Here is a 6,000-nt window from a genome sequence, read left to right on the forward strand (position 1 = left end):
ATTGCCTACCCCTTTCCCAGAAAAGTCATGAGTAATCCATCCCTTGTTTAGCATTTAATCAAGAAATAGCTTTATTCTTAGTTGAGCAGCCCTTGCTGTTGCTCTGCCTATGGAGTAGCTATTCTTTATTCCTTTACTTTCTTAATAAACTTGCTTTCACTTTACTTTATGGATTCTCCTATAATTTTTTCTTGCTTGAGATCCAAGAACCTTCTCTTGGGGTCCGTATCGGGACCCCTTTCTGGAAGTTAACATAAGCATCTCCTTTACCTCCCTTGCAATTCTTCTGATTCTGTTTGAATCCTCATGGAAAGCTCAATCCCCTCTTACTGACATTTGGGCATGTTCACCCATCCCTTCCCAATCATGAGTTAACATTTATGTATAGCACTTCGAATCCCAGGCTGCTCAACCTTCAAAGAGAATATCATACAACCTCAGTAATTGCATATCATACAACCTCAGTACAAATTTCAGCTATTCAGCATCTGCTATTTATAAAAGTAGTCTATAATTCTTTCATATCTTTTATGGGCAGTTTTTCATCCTATGTTTCCCTCATAATCACCTTTTCTAAAATGCTGTCTTTCCATATACCAGTGTCTTTCTTGGGGTTGTCAGGGCTTCAATCACTGAGCAGGTAATGTTTCAGAGTGGCCTGAGCATTGGGAAGCAGCCAAGCAGGCAAACATTGGGGGGAAGAGCATTCCAGGCAAAGGTAAAAGCAAGATTCATTTTTTTATTTATGTATTGAGACAGAGTCTTGCTCTGTCACCCAGGGTGAAGTGCAGTGGCGTGATCTTGGCTCACTGCAACCTCTGCCTCCAGGGTTCAAGCAATTCTCGCACTTCAGCCTCTCAAGAAGCTGGGATTACAGGCCTACACCACCACACCGAGCTAATGTTCCTATTTTTAGTAGAGGCAGGGTTTTGCCATGTTGCCCAGGCTGGTCTCAAACTCCTGGCCTCAAGCAATCTGCCCACCTCGGCCTCCTGAAGTGCTGAGATTACAGGCATGAGCCACCGTGCCTGACCTGGAAAGAGTAGGGTTTAAAGGCTGAGATTTGAAAAATCATTTTGTATATTAAACAAACAAACAGATATATGGCTGGAGTATAGCAAGAGGGTTTATACATGGGAGGTGAGATCTGAGAGGCAGACTAGGGTCTTGTAGAGCCCTTTGGTCCATGGTAAGGAGTTTGCATTTTATTTTAGTGAAATTCAGTGTTTCTCAAATTTGTCATTATTGAAATTTAGGGCCAGATAATTGTTGTGGGGCTGTCCTGTGTGTTGTGGGATGTTTAGCAGCCTACTTAGTCTCTTCCCTCTAGATGTCAATAGCAACCGTCCCTTACCCCATTGTGATCAAAAAAAAAAAAAAAAAATCTTCAAACATTGCCAGGTTTCCCCTCAGAGGCAAAATCACTCCACAGGGAAGTCATCGGAGTGTTTCAAGCAGGGGAGAGACTTGATCTGTTGTGTTGTTTACAAATTGTGAGTCTGGCTTCTTTCTGGAGAATGAATTATTAGAAGGTAAAATTAGAAGAGGAGATGGTTCAGAGGCTATATATTTTCTTTAGCGGTGAGAAGATAGTGGGTTGGACTTCAGGGCTTGTTTAACTTACATGATGTTTGAAAGTATTATAGAGTTTGGTCATACAATTTATGAAAGCGTATATAAGGCATCTATTAATCATGGATGTCAGTAAGAAGTTGCATAGAAATAACTGGAGCTCCAAGTTCAAGATTAAATTTATTAAGACAAAAAAGTTGGTGTCATCAGCATTTGTAATGTAATTGTTGAGTTTGCAGAGTACCAGTGAAAAACAACCACTTCTTTCTCTCTCAGGTTGCAAATGAGTAAAATATAAACAGAGGACCTCTTCTGCACACATAGACAAAACTTAACTCAAAATGGATGAAAGACCTAAATGTAACAGATTAAACTGTAAAACTCAGTTAAAATATGTGTATGTCCTTATAACCATGGATTAAGCAATGGTTTCTGAGATACGACATTACAAGTACAAGCGATCAAAAGCAACCAAAAATAGATAAATTACTCTTTATAAAAATACATACTTTTGTGCTTCAAATGACACTACTAAAAAAGTAAAAATACAGCATACAGAATGGAAGAAAATAATGGCAAGCTGTATATCTGATAAATGTACAGTACCCAAAATATATAAAATTATTACAGTTCAACAATAAAAAGACAAATAACCCAATTAAGAAAACAGAAAAAGGATTTTAATAGATATGTTTCTGAAAAAGACATACAAATGGCCAATAAGCACATGAAAAAAAAGTTCAGCATCATTAGTCATTGGAGAAATCCAACTCCAAATCGAGATAAAGATACTATTTCATATCTACTAGGTTGGCTAAGATAAAAAAGGCAATAACAAGTATTGATGAGGATGTGGAAAAATTAGAACCTTTAAGCATTTCCTCAAAAATATATAATGGCACACGGTCAATATAAAGAATACTTTTGTGGTTTCTGAAAATGTTGAATATAGAGTTTTAGTGACTTACCAATTTTACTTCTAGATATAGACAGACCCAAGATGATTAAAAATATATTTCTGTGCAAAAAGTTATGCACAAATATAGCAGCATTGTGGAAACAAACTAAATATCCATCAACTTTTGAATAGAAAAACAAAATGAGTATAAACATGCAATGAAATATTATTCAGCCATAAAAAGTACTGATTCAAGATATGCTGATTCATGCTATGATATGGATGAACCTTGAAAACATTATGCTGGGTGAAAGAAGCCAGATCCAAATGGCTGCATATTATTCCATTTATGTAAAATATCCAAAATGAGCAAGTTTATAGCCAGACAGTAGATTAGTAGTTGCCAAGGGGAAGGGAAAAAAGCAGAATGGGAATAACTTCTAATGACTAAGCATATGCATCTTGGGGGGAGGGGGGTAATAAAAATGTTCTGGAATTTGATAATGGTAATACACAATAATTTTGTGAGTATACCAATTGTACACTTTAAAATGATAAATACAATACTATATGAATTATTAATAAAAGTATGTGTATGTGTAAAACACTTGGGTTTGGTGAGAGTCTGCCTAATCCTCCTTTCCTCTCTCCAAACAAGAAAAATAGAGGAGTGAGTGGAGTTTAAGATACTAGTTATAGATAAGGCTGAATGGAAGTGTGGTGATTACACAACATGGATACAATGAAGTTGTGATCTAACCCCTAAATGAAACAAGTATACCCGTCCAGTCAGACACAGTTTTACTGAAACATCACCTCTCTCACTGGTGTGTGTAGGAAAACAGGTTGGAGGGCATGCACTCTGCAGGTAGGCAGGGCTAGAAGAGAAGCCCCAGAGAGGCTGAGCCAAGGATGCTAGATTTCTGCTCTGCAGGCAGAGTTGTTACCCTCCCTCAGTCCTCTCACATGAAAACATGAGCCCACGGAAATTGAATCTCTTGTGAACAGATGTGGGAGGGTGATAAGTTCAGTTTTGTGCACATTGGGTTTTGTGAGCCTGAAACTTTTTAAGTGGAGGTGTTGATAGAAAGATGAGTCTATGGTTGTGAAGTTTATTACCCCAAGCAGCTCTGGAATCTTTTAAAATCTGCCTTAAAAATGGCAGGGAAGGGTCAGAATGAGTATCACAGAGTTGTCTTTTCTAGCCCAACAAGCAGTCATAAAAGTGGTTTAATGGTGTGAAAGGAAAATAAATCTTGGGACCCCAAAACTACTGAGCCACAAGGAAAAGTCAAGCTGGGAGCTGCTTAGGGCAAACCTGCCTCCCATCCTATTCCTTAAAAAAATAGCTACTAAGATTAATAATAATAATAATAATAATAATAATAGTAAAATTTTAAAAAGCTACATACCTCACTCACAGGAATTTCCTATGGACAAAGTACAGACGGAACTCAAAGTCATCCCACTGTTCACTAATATAAAGGCATATCTACTTGCCTCCTTTGGAAAGGCTAATCAGAAACTCAAAAGAATGCCACTCTTTGTCTCTTACCTACCTAGGAGGTGGAAACCCTTTTCCCTCTTTTGAGTTGTCCTGCCTTTCTGGACTGAACCAATGCACATCTTACATATATTTATTAATGTCTCATGTCTCCCTAAAATGTATAAAAGCAAGGTGTGCCCCGACCACTCTGGGCACATGTCATCAGGGCTTTCTGAGATTGTCTCATGGGCGTGCATCTTTACCTTTGGCAACATAAATTTCCTAAACTGATGGAGACTTGTCTCAGACATTTGGGGTTCGCAATAGAAACTTCAACCCTCTGCTTTAAAGAGATGGGTAAGTTGTGTTCAAAAGTGAAAATTCATATAAATGGATGGTTGCTATAAATTTTAAGTTCTTATTCCATGAAGTTTATTGCTTTCTTAGCATTTACAGTTTTCAACATGGAGAACTTTATTTTTTTCTTTTGTTTTCTTGTTGTTTTTTGGCAATGAGAAGAATCATACTCTATAAACCTATTGTTTGGGGAATGGGAACAAAAAACAAAATTCATTATGCCTGAGAATTTTTTGCTGAAAATGTCTATTCCTATATTTGTAGATCCTATAGACATCATTTTATTACTCTAAAAAGGAGGAATACATACAAATTGTTTCTGCCTTTTCTATAGTTTATACTGCATAGACTGTTTTTATTATGATAAGCTAAATAATCCAAAAGCTTCCATACACTGGGAAACTTAATGGTTTGTGAAAGAAAGGTATCCTGGGAGCTGAAATAAAAACATGGATATAAAAGCAGATAGACACTAGGCTCTCACGTTTGTAAGAGAATTATCCAATTCATTGAATACTGATTGCTATTTTATTATCTAAATCAATACCAGTGCAGTTAATGTGGCATTTAGAAATCATAAAGATGAAGATAGGATAATTGTTCCCCTAAACAGAAGCCTTACATAAATATTTTAAACCTCATATAATGAAACCACATTGGAATATAGAGGAACATGGGCCCACGTAAACACTACCAGCGTTAAGCAACTCTTGAGGTTTCCTTCGCTCTTCGATAGACTTCATTTACAATTTAATCAAAATGCTAGCTACTGCCAAGACTAAAAGGATGAAGAGTTAACAAACTATTTTTCCTTCTGGAAAATATTATTTATAATTAAATAAAAATGTTAAACATTATATATATTACCGTTTTATATTTTTATTTTATTAGGAAATCAAGAATTTTAAAACTATCATATTAGTTTCACATAATAGATTGAAAGAATTTTAGAGGTGAACATAACTAAATAGATGATCTGTGTATTTATCTCACTTTGTGGGTAAAAAGTGCTAATGCCTATAAATGTTGAATAATTAGATGAAAGTTATAGTTCAATTAGAGTTGGAGCCAGGACAGTGATCTAGATCTCCTAATCCTAATTTCAGAATGTCTTTTCTAAAACCATGTTGCTTACAACATTTTCTGGCAAATGTTTGAACCAGTCAACAAGTTAAAGTCATCAATGAGCTGTTTGCCTCTTTTAGGTGAGGATGGTGAATATCTCTTTACATCATTCATTATTGAACTTCCCAAATGCTTCTTTTTAACACTGGAGTTTAAGTACATATTTTGTGTGATATATTTCCATATACTGACTACACTTGAGTGAGTGATCTATAACTTGCTCGAGTTTTTCCGTTTCAGAACTTCAGAATCTCTCTTAAACTACCTCTACCCCAGGTCAACATTTGCCTCTTTAGAGTGTAGATTGGCCCGACTTATGTTTGGGAAATTTACCCTTTAGTTGTATGTAGTTGTAAAACACTTACTCTTTGTGTTCTATAAAGCTTTATTGTGTCATTATATCATAGTTATCTATGCTGCTGATGGTGGCATTTGGTTATTTTCTAGTTTTTGTTTGTTTGTTTTTTATCCATAGTGGTGTTATAAACCTTCTAGTAAAGTAAATGAGTGTTGGTGAACACAATATACATTTTTTTCTTGAGAATATCCTCTGGATATACAG

This window comes from Pan paniscus, chromosome 7 (assembly GCF_029289425.2).
Source record: "Pan paniscus chromosome 7, NHGRI_mPanPan1-v2.0_pri, whole genome shotgun sequence".
In the NCBI taxonomy this organism is placed as follows: Eukaryota; Metazoa; Chordata; class Mammalia; order Primates; family Hominidae; genus Pan; species Pan paniscus.